Source organism: Arachis ipaensis, chromosome B06, assembly GCF_000816755.2.
Source record: "Arachis ipaensis cultivar K30076 chromosome B06, Araip1.1, whole genome shotgun sequence".
NCBI lineage: Eukaryota > Viridiplantae > Streptophyta > Magnoliopsida > Fabales > Fabaceae > Arachis > Arachis ipaensis.
In genome coordinates this window covers 38,781,418-38,792,466 of record NC_029790.2, presented here as the reverse complement: position 1 = coordinate 38,792,466, position 11,049 = coordinate 38,781,418, and the positions used below count along the sequence as shown (strand labels likewise).

General features: G+C 35.9%; 1 long non-coding RNA gene across 1 annotated transcript; it reads left to right on the top strand.

The window, feature by feature from the left end:
* LOC107648148 lies at positions 7-1,621 on the top strand. The gene is made up of 2 exons (XR_001621751.2): positions 7-454; positions 602-1,621. It is a non-coding gene; the product is annotated as an uncharacterized LOC107648148 (long non-coding RNA).

Sequence of the window (11,049 nt, the reverse complement as noted above, 5' to 3'; positions counted from 1 at the left end):
ACCGGTTCGAAAAAACCATAAAAATGCCTAACCCCACCCCCCAAACGAGCAAAGGTTGCTGCGCGAGTGTGAGAGCGCCCCCCCAGCCGTCCCTGACCCTAACCCCCCAAATCCCCAATCCCTAACCTGCGGCTGCGCTCTCTACTGTTTAGCCTCTACTACCCAGTCGCTCTCGCTCTCTCTTCTCCAAATCCCCAAAGCACGACGCCACCCACAGCACCACGCCGAAGCCTTCCTCTTCGCGGAGACGCCACCCACAGCACGACGCCGTCGCCCACGCACAGCACCACGTCGTCGCCGTTGAGACGCCACCACCCAACGCCAGCAGTGTTTCTGGGTTCTCCCACTCAGCGCCACTATCATCAGTTCAACCCACTCCCAGCACGGCAGCACCTCCGAGTCTCTCAGTCAGCCTTCCTCCCAAGTCAACATGGAGCCCGAGCCACCGATTCAGGTAATTTGCTGTTTATTGCTGTTTACTGGTTGTTTATTGATGGTTGTTTACTGTCAATATGGAGCCCGAGTCAATATGAACCATTTGTTGTTTACTTTCTATTATTTTCCCTCCTAATTTATAATATTCCATTTTTCGTCGTTGAAGGGAGGAGGATCTGACACGGAAGTGACATGGGAGGACGAGCAGAACATCAATAAGTTCGGAAGATTGAACAATCGCTTTCATGAGCTCGAGGATGAGATCAAAAATTGCTTCTGATTGTTGCTAGTTGTTGTTTTCTTGCTGGTTCAGTGTTCATTGTTTTAATTGTTGTTCATTGTTTAGGGAAATTGCTTCTGATTGCTAGTTCACTGATCATTGTTTAATTTATTTGTTGTTCTGTTTTTAATCTATTTGTTGTTGTGTTTCTGCTCTTGAATTATTAGACCAAAGAAATTGGATTGTGAAACTTTAGAGTTGAGCTAGGCATCACATGCACTTATGTTAGAGTATGGATATCTGGAGTTGATTAATATGGTAGCTGAATTGATTTGATGCTGATCCCATCTGGTTCCCAATTTTCCCCCCAATACCATTGACATCCAAAATATGAACTATTAATGCTTTTGCAGTTGTTCACAGCTTCTAATGACTAATCAACTTTTCATACTGTAATTATAGTAGTCACTTCATTAAAATTGTATAATATGGGGCTTTTGGTTAAAACAAAAAAAAAATTGTAAAACTTTGAGATTGTAATGGGCACTTCAATATTACTTGTAATCCTAATTGCTAGAAACAATTAATATGAATCGAGGCCCTATTGACAAAGCTAATTGAATTTGTAGTCTATTTGTGTTTCATTTCATATATGTATTGTGTTCAAAGTGTACATGTAATATTATGAGCAGTAGTTTATTTATGAAGAGAAGTTACTTATGTAGCCTTCTTGTTTTATTATTATAGGAGTTGGGAAGTCATGTCTTCTACTTCAATTCACTGGCAAGCGCTTTCAACCCGTCCATGACTTGAAAATTCATTTTATTTTTTCAGTTGTATTGACTATTAAACTTTTAAACTTCTTTAATTGTCGTATTTGAATTTCTTTTGTTATTAAATTTTATTAGATCAAGACTTTGTTAGCTATTGTTAATTTGTGTTTGTCGATTTCAATATTATGACTTTGTGAAATAGTATGGTAGTATTTTTTCTGAATTGATTGAAAAAACCGAACAAATCGAACCGAACCAAACCGATATTAATTGGTTTGGTTTGGTTCGGATGGCCTTGATAAAAAAATCGAACCAAACCGAACCGTAGTTTAATTAGACGATCAAATCGGATGACTTTTCTCTCAAAAACCGAACCAAACTGCACCGCGAACACCCCTAATTGATGAGTTGGTGTATATATTATGTTAAAAATAAAAAAAACTAAAAAAAAAGAAATAATGAAAAAGGGGCAAAATTACCCCAATGAGAAATTCAATAAGAATCAATGCATATGTGATGAGTTGAATTTAATGCATGAGTGTGTGTGTATGGATATAAAAGTGAGATTATGGGTAGCTAAACTTGATATTAGAATTGTATAGGTTGTGTATGTGTTAGGTGAGAATTTAGGTTAATCAAAGATTCAAATGCAAGCTCATTTAGCCATATATATATATATATATATCCTTACCTTTAACCTTAGCCTCATTACAACCTTGAAAAGACCTCATGATTTTTGGATATGTACATTAAATACTTGTTGATTGGTTAGATGAAGAACAAACTTTAGAAAGCATGATTAGAGGAGAATTGAGTGGATTGACCCAAAACACTTGAGTTATTAGAGTGCATATACATATCCGGTGAGGGTTCAATTACTCAATTCCATATTTCCACCTATGATCATTGCTTATCTTGCAAGTTTACTTAAATTCTTTTATATGACTCAATTCAATTGTGAATAGGATTTGGTTATAATTGATTTAGCCCTTGATTGTGTATAGATGCTTTCTTGGAAATTGATTTAATTAGACTAATTAAATACATATATATAGTTAGATAGTATAGTTACACACATATAGATAGATTGCATATAGTTAGTTATATTGAATAATTGTTGATTCCCCTTCTTATCTTCCTTTGGTATAGCATGAGGACATGCTATTGTTTAAGTGTGGGGATGTGATGAATCCACATTTCATGGTATTTATTTGCTTTAATTAGGTGGATTTCATTGACTTTTCTTGCATTTATCCATTGAAATAGCATAGTTTCATGATGTCTTCCTAATTTGTGCTTGAAAGTGAAAACATGCTCTTTAGGCTTTTTTATTGTTAAATTTTATTCACTTTGATCCCATTTGGTGCTTTGATGTATTTGTCAAGTGATTTTAAGTTTTCAAGGCAAGTTTGGGTTGAAGAAGTGAAGAAAGAGCATCCAAAAGGAGAAAAATCATGAAGAAAATGGAATTTGGAAGCTGCTGCAAAGATGCGTACGCATAGTGATGCGTGCGTACGCACAACGGTGACTTCGTGCAAGGATGCGTACGTGCTAAATGTCGTGTGTACGCATGATGGGAATTTTGCGCAACTGTGCATACGCACCGTAGGTTGTGCGTACGCACGACTGCATGCACGTGAGGTCATTAATTGCAAATCACTAGGGGTGATTTTTGGGCTTCCAAAGCCCAATCCAACTCATTTATGAAGCTATTTCAAGCCAAAGTGAAGAAGAATGAAGGGGGAGCACTTAGGTTTAGCTTTTTACATGTTTTGTTTAGTTTTTCTAGAGAGAGACGCTCCCCCTTCTCTCTAGAATTAGGATTTTTAGCTTTATTCTCTCTTTAATTTCTCTCTTTAGTTCATGTTTTATTGTAGTTTCATTTACATTTTCATGTCTTATTGCCTTTAATCTTTTAGTTTCCTTTGTTAATTTTACTTTCATGCCACTTTAGTTTTATGAGCACTCTTGTTACTTTTAATTTCATTTAATGAAATTTTGATGTTTTATGTTTCTTTAATGTTTATTTGAGTTGTTATTTTCATTTTATTGCAATTGATAGTTATAGAATTTATTTTTATTGCAATTTATGATATTTTTCCTTTTATGCATGTTAGGTGTTTGATAAAATGTCTCTTATAGTTTTTGTATAGTTTTTCACACTCTTGATTAGGAATTGGGTAATTAGGTAAACTTGAGTCATAGATGTCTATTCGATATTGTGATTAGGATTGTTAGTTGGTTTGGTTTCCACTAACGCTAGTCTTTCACTAAGTTAATTAGTGAGTTGATTAGGACTTGTGGATTGAGATCAATTATGCCCTTTTGACTTATTCTCGATGTTAGAATAGACTAATTGGGATTAATTCTTAGCAATTATCATGTTTGTGGTCTATGATTATGATAGGAATCTTCAATTCCACAATCCTTGCCAAGAGTCCTTTTTGTTACTTGAATTCCATTTTTGTTGCTTTATTTGCTTTTTATTTAATTCTTTGCATGCATCTTTAATTTCTTGCAATTTATAATTCTTGCTTATTTCAACCAAAACCCCCCAATTCCTTCATAGCCAATAATATGAACACTTCATTGCAATTCCTAGGGAGAACGACTCGGGAGTCTGAATACTCTTGGTTATTTGATTTGAATTATGATAATCTTTTATATTTAAACTTTGACGGTGAGAGTTCATTGTTGGTCTAGCCTATGCTTGCAACGTGATTGTATTTTTGTGAAATTCTAGATTAACATAAATTCTCACATCAAGTACAGAGCAAAGAATAAAAAAAAAATTGTGTGCTATTTCGGCGTTAGTGCCAAGTGTCTAGTGGAAACGGCAATGCGTAACGCTCACTTAATACTATAGGGACGGCTCATTAAGGACGGCGATGTGTAACGCTCATTAGAGACTGAATGGAAGGTTCCCCCATGAGGACGGCGATGCGTAACACTCATAGAGGGGACATTGGATAAGATAAGGACGGCGGTACGTGTAACACCCTACCACACAGAGCTTTATACCTAGGATGTAAAATAGAGGTGGCGTGGTGCTACGACCTCTAAAAGAAAAATTACATATTAAATATAGTGAAAAAGGTTTATAACTAGGAGCCTTTAAAGAAAGGGATAAAGCAAAAATCGTTAAATCGAAAAGCGTAACGCGCAAGATAGAACAAGCTAACTTATTATCTCCACTTATTATATATATTAGGGAACCCGAAATACACCCAAAATACAGAGTTATAGAACCTATTTCTCCAAAATGACCTCTAAGAGGAGTTAATACAACATATATAATAAGTAAAGATGATAAGTATCTAAATAGGTACAGATAACCAAAATATAGCCCTGAGAGATAAGAATCTTCGCTAAATCAGAAGCTTCCAGCATGCTTCAGCGAGATGCCGCCTGTCCTGCATCTAAAAATCACAAAACCCGCATGGGTGAGAACCGGAGGTTCTCAGCATGGTAACAGTGCCCACATATCTAACATATAATGTCCTGGGAAAGTCGGAGGCAATCCTAGAACTTCCAACAGATAATTAATGCTTAAAAACATAACTATCCCATAAAGATAAAATAGGAAACTAGCTAAGGGTCTTCAGAGCTATCCAAAACCCCCCTTTCTAACTGTTCCGAACCTCCCAACCACCAACAGAACCAAATGCAACAACCACAATTATTACAAACAGAGAAATCACAAATAGGATTCAAATATAGCAGACAATCAAGTAGCATTTAGTTATGCAATCACTTAGGCAATCCAAACAAGACATATAGATGCATATGATGCATGCCTGTCCTAGTGGCTGATGAGTCTCATCTGTCGGTTATAAAGCCAACCCGACAAGTCCTGGTAGCTAACCATTGGAGTGTCCCTCTGTCGCACATCCCCAACTTGAGTAATTCTCAATCATAAACATAATCATAATCATAATCATACAACACCCACACTGGTGTTTATCCACGGGGGCGAACTCATCCGGAACTTTCACAGTTTTCGACTACCCTTGCGACATAGGGTCAGCAGAGTATCGAGTCTCAACCTAGAGCACGTGGTGGCTAGTCACTGCTTTCATCCAGGGAAACTCGTATCTCAGATAATCATTTCACATTCATTCATAACGTTCCATAATCATTCATTATGAACATATCATCACTTATACATCATATAATTTCACTTTTCATACATCACTTATCATAACCCGTGACAAGTGTGGTGAAACTACAACCCTTGCGTTCACCCAGGGAGCCTCCATACTAACCAACTTGGAGCAAGTGGGACGAAACCACATTGCATCTACCCAGGAGGTACGTTCTCATATGCCCAAGAGGAACCAAGGAGTGGATCCTAACCTTCCACCATCTCACTGGGGGTGATTTTACAATATCAGGAGGAACAAGGAAGGGGATCCTCACCTTCCACCATCTCTCTGGGGTCGCACTTTCGAGAAAGAGAGCTTAAGATAAAATAATCATTCAAATTCATACTTTTATTTCCAGCCATAAATCAATATTTATCATAGCTATCTGGCTCATAACATAATCCATAACCAGCCATAAATCATTATCAAATACAGCCATTCGGCTCACGGCATACACTGCACTTCCATCATCACCCTCAGCAACTCATACAATCATCATTAATCACAATTCATCATTAACTCTCCCCTTACTTCACCTTCAAGCTACCTGCATTCCTAGCTTATTCTTAATTACTAGGCATTCTATTATAATTTAGAACTTAAAGGATGAAAATGGAGACTTGGAAGTTTGAAATTCGGTTTTAATAAACACAAAATTCATATTTGCTAAAAACAGGGTCATGGAAGATTACAAGCTTGCTGGGAAGGTTACATTTAAAAACAAGGTTTCTATAAGAAAACAGGGCAGTGTGCGTACGCATAGGGGTGTGCGTGCGCATGCCCAGAAGAATTTTCAAAATGTGTGCGTACGCACAGTAGTCAAATTTTCCAATTCTGTACGCTCGCACAAGGCGTGCGAATACCCTCAACAGAACATACTTCCCAACGTGTGCATGCGCACGACTTGCAAAACTTCGTTGGTTGTGTGCGCACCTGTGTGTGCATACGCACAAGGCTGTGCATGCGCACAGTTCTTAAAATCCATAGGGTGTGCGTGCGCACAAGGCTGTGCATGCGCACACATACCAGAAATCACAAATTTTGCAGCATTTACCGAATTCATATTTCAGACACCAACTTTCAACGATCATATCTCTTTCCACAGAATTCAGATTTCCACCAAATTTAAACCATTTTAAAGCTTGTAAAATTATCTTTCATTTGATATGAAAAGCATTAAATTTCAAAGACAGTAGTTCAAGATATGATCTGTTGAAGTTCATCAAAAATTCATTTTTACTAAAGTTCACAAACTTCCAATTTTCAAAACATACACTTCCAAATTCATGTAAAACCAACCAAAACTTACCAAAAATCAATCTCAAGCCTCCTCAACTCATACTCTAACATTTTTATTAAAATTCACAATCCACCAACCTACCATTTTGACCAATCTCAATCAAATATCTCAATTTCAAACAAAATATCATATCATATTATATATCATTCCTTATCCCAAATTCCAACAATACCAATTCCATCAACCATCAATACATACAATCAATATCATCCTCACCATCAACATGGTTTCACCCACAATCCAATCTCAACCAATCATTAAGAAAATATCAAAACATGCATATCTCTCATCTATCATACCATCAAAACATCCAAAATCTACTAATCACATATATAACAACCCAATTCATCTCAACCAATCAACAACATAAATAGTTCAAATCCTATCTTAGGGTCTCTAGCCTAAGTTTTTACACTGCATTACATTTTAGATACAGGAAACCGAAACCATACCATGGCCGATTCTCCGCTTAACCCGGAACACTTCCAATTCAACTTTTCCTCAACTAACACCTCCAAGATCAGATTTTCAGCTTGTAAATTGATGCGGTTTTTTACAACCACACTTACTAACCGGCAAGTGCACCGGGTTGTACCAAGTAATACCTTACGTGAGTAAGGGTCGATCCCACGAGGATTGATGGACTAAGCAACAATAGTGTTTGATAGGCTTAGTTAGACAAACAAAAATTGGTGTTGAGATGCAATATAAAAGAGTTTAAACAATATAAAAAATATTGAAGAAATAGACAGAGCTCCTAACCTTAACAGTGGAGGTTTAGTTGCTCATGGAAAAGAGAAAATAAGGATTCAGGTAAGAATGTACCGAGTTGCAATCTGATGGCATCAGATCCCTTTTTATAACTAATCCTAATAAATTTAAAATTAAACTTAAAATAATATCTTTTCCTAATTTAAGATTTGAATTTAAATTCGAATTAATTAACAAGTCTTCAACTGATGGGTGGGGACCACTTGATTTGTCCATTCTGCAGCTTCTAATCTGTGATTTCTGGGCTAAGAATTGGGTCAAAACGGCCCAAAAATCGCCCCCAGTGTTTTTCTATATTTTCTGCACGTGGCGCATGTGACGCGTCCGCGTTGTCCACGCGTTCACGTCATTTGTGCAGATTCCAGTCCACGCGATCGCGTCAGGCATGTGATCGCGTCATTGCAATTTCCTCCATTCCGCGCGGTCGCGTGAGCCATGCGTCCGCGTCGGTATTCGCTGGTCATCTCCTTGGCTTCTTCTCTTTCTCTGCAGAAACTCCATCAAATTCCGCCAAATGCTACCTAAAATGAACAGTATTGTACAAAACTCAAAATAGCATCCATAGTGGCTAAAATATAATTAATTCTTAATTAAATTCAACAATTTAAATGCAAATTCACTAGGAAAAGATAGACAAGATGCTCACACATCATAAATCACCTTAAGTTCTCAAAATCTCCATCAAGCTCCAGTCCATTTACATATATACATTGCCTAACACATATAATATGCACCCATACATACAAACTTAATATCTAATCACAAAAACTCAAGAATTTGACTTGGGGTTGAGAAATCTTACCACATCCAAAGATCAAAGAGGCAAGATTAAGCCTTCCCTTCAAGCTAATTGGATCCTATAACATCAAAGAGCCCAAAATCTCAACACTTTTTACCCAAAAATTTGAATTCAAGGACTGAGAAAACTGAACTGAAATCGTGGCTTACCTCAAGAATAAAGTTGTGAGCTTGAGCTTGACGCCGCGGTCGCGTGACTGCAAACGGTGTGGCGATCAGAGCTCCGGATCAAAAGTTATGGAGGTTTGATTATGTAGGTGAGGGTTTGGTGTTGTTGCATGTTCTTCCCCTTTCCATTCATGTTTCCAGTGTGTTTTTAGAATGAAGGGGGAGCAAGGGAAGCTGAGTTTGATTAAGTGGATGGGTTGAACTGGGCCTTGGGCCTATTTTGGGCCTGGTTCAACCGGTTCAGTCTGTTTGGTCTAATTTTGGGTCAAATTCTTTAAAATTAGTGTCAAAATTCTCATTTTAATTTCTCTATCATATTAAGCCATAAAAATCACATTTTCTAATTTTCTAAAATAAATTTTAATTTATGGGTTAATTAGTCATTAATTAACTGGGTTTTACAGTACGAAACGCTTATTTCAGGACCAATGTCGGGAATCGGACAACAAACTGACACATGAACTCATGGCCTATATAGGACTAGACATGCATCATACTTGTTTGCACATATTTGTTTGTGATTGTCGTTTCTATGATTGTGTGTACTTATGAGTGGATTCTATATTCTGTAATTGCTAAGTTGGATTATACTTTGTTGACTGTTGTTATTGACTGAGAACATCATGAATGAACTTAACTCCTAACCCCGACCCTACTAAGAACTCCCCAGTTCTTACCTCCTATTTCCACCCCCTTTTAGTTACAAGTGCGAAGGTTTAATGCGGAGATACAGGAGCATGGAAGGTTATGTTTACAAGTTGAGTTGTTAGATTTTATTTTCTCCTTGTCATTTATTATTTTGGTTTTAGAGGGGCAGGACCTATATTTGAGAATCTTTGAATAAGTCTATGTATATATTTCTAGGTGAATATATATATATCTTTTTGTGATTAAGTGGTTTAAAGTAAAGACCTTTCATTTTCTTGATTAAAATTTTAGTTCGTATTTGTAAAGGTTCAATATTAAATAAAAATAGTATAAAATAAAAATGTTTAGAGGTAAGTAACGCCTAAGCTTTTAGTATGATCATGAGGTGCTAAAAGTTAGGATATTACATTATGATATCAGAGCAGTTCGTTCCTGTTAGAGCCTTGGGAATGGACTGACTATGCTTCACTGCATACTCTGAGTGTCTGTCATGCAATAGGACTTGTCTTAATGACAAGAATTTGAGTTTTAGATGCATGACTGTCTATTGATTAATGCTGTTAGTCGACCGTTGTATTTCTCATGGTATTAGGTCTAGCCAACTTAATACTGATAATTTTTGTATACGGAAACACTAATGGATTATTATAGACGGAATAGAAATAATAGTTTATGCGAATCATAGGGTTTGGGAACATTTCGACGTATACTCTTTATTCGTGCTATGTTACTTGGTGTCATCTCTTCTTGCATTATTTTCATTGGAATCCTTTGTTTCGGATTCCCTCCTTAAAATGTGATTTGATTATTCCCTGACTAAACCTTATTGTCCCTATGTACCTCTGTTTATCTGTACTTCCCTTCGTGGACCCTATTTTCTTTAATTTGAATTTGAACTTATTTCAATGTAATAATTTTTGAGGATGAAAATTTTTATAAATGGGATAGGATGTAACACCCCAGATTTTTGAAAATTAAATAATAAATTATTTATGAGTTATTATATTTGTTGAGATTTTGTTTTTAAAAAAACTATTTTTAACGAAAATAATTAAATTGAATTTTATTATTATTAAAATTTAATTTAATTATGACTTATTCTATTAATTTAAATTATTTATTAAAAACTATTTTGATAGACAAAAATTAAGTTAATCTTTTATAGTTATTATTATTATTATTATTATTATTATTATTATTATTTACTTCTTTCTTTTGGCCGAAGCCATTAAGAAAACATGAATAAAGAAAAGCCTAATGTGGCTCATTTACAAGTATGTATATATATATATAACTAATGTCTTAAGGGACTAAGAAAGAAATGAACGTGGCTTGCATGCTATTATACTTATATATACTTATGACACCTAATAATACTTTCACACTACAAATTATCATTCATTAGCATCATTTTCTTTTATCACTTTTATTCATTATAACCGAACTCTTTAGAAAGAAAAAGAGAAATAAAGGTCGTGGCTTATATGTATACATATATCTATGCAACCATGACACACGTTACATTCATTTAATAACCAATGACACCTAATAAACCTTACTACCACAAATCCTTTTTAATCACCATCATCACTGAAGGTTGTGGTAGGCTTAGAGAAGGGGAGTTGAATCTATGCCTTCCTTTTAAGTTGCTGTTGTTACCCTTTTAAAACAGATTTGCAATTCTGATTCTGTTTTAACTTAGCAGCGGAAATTTATGAGACAATTTATTTTTGTCTCATGAATATCAGAAAACAGAACACAGCAGAGAAGAGAAAAGCTAACACCAGCAAG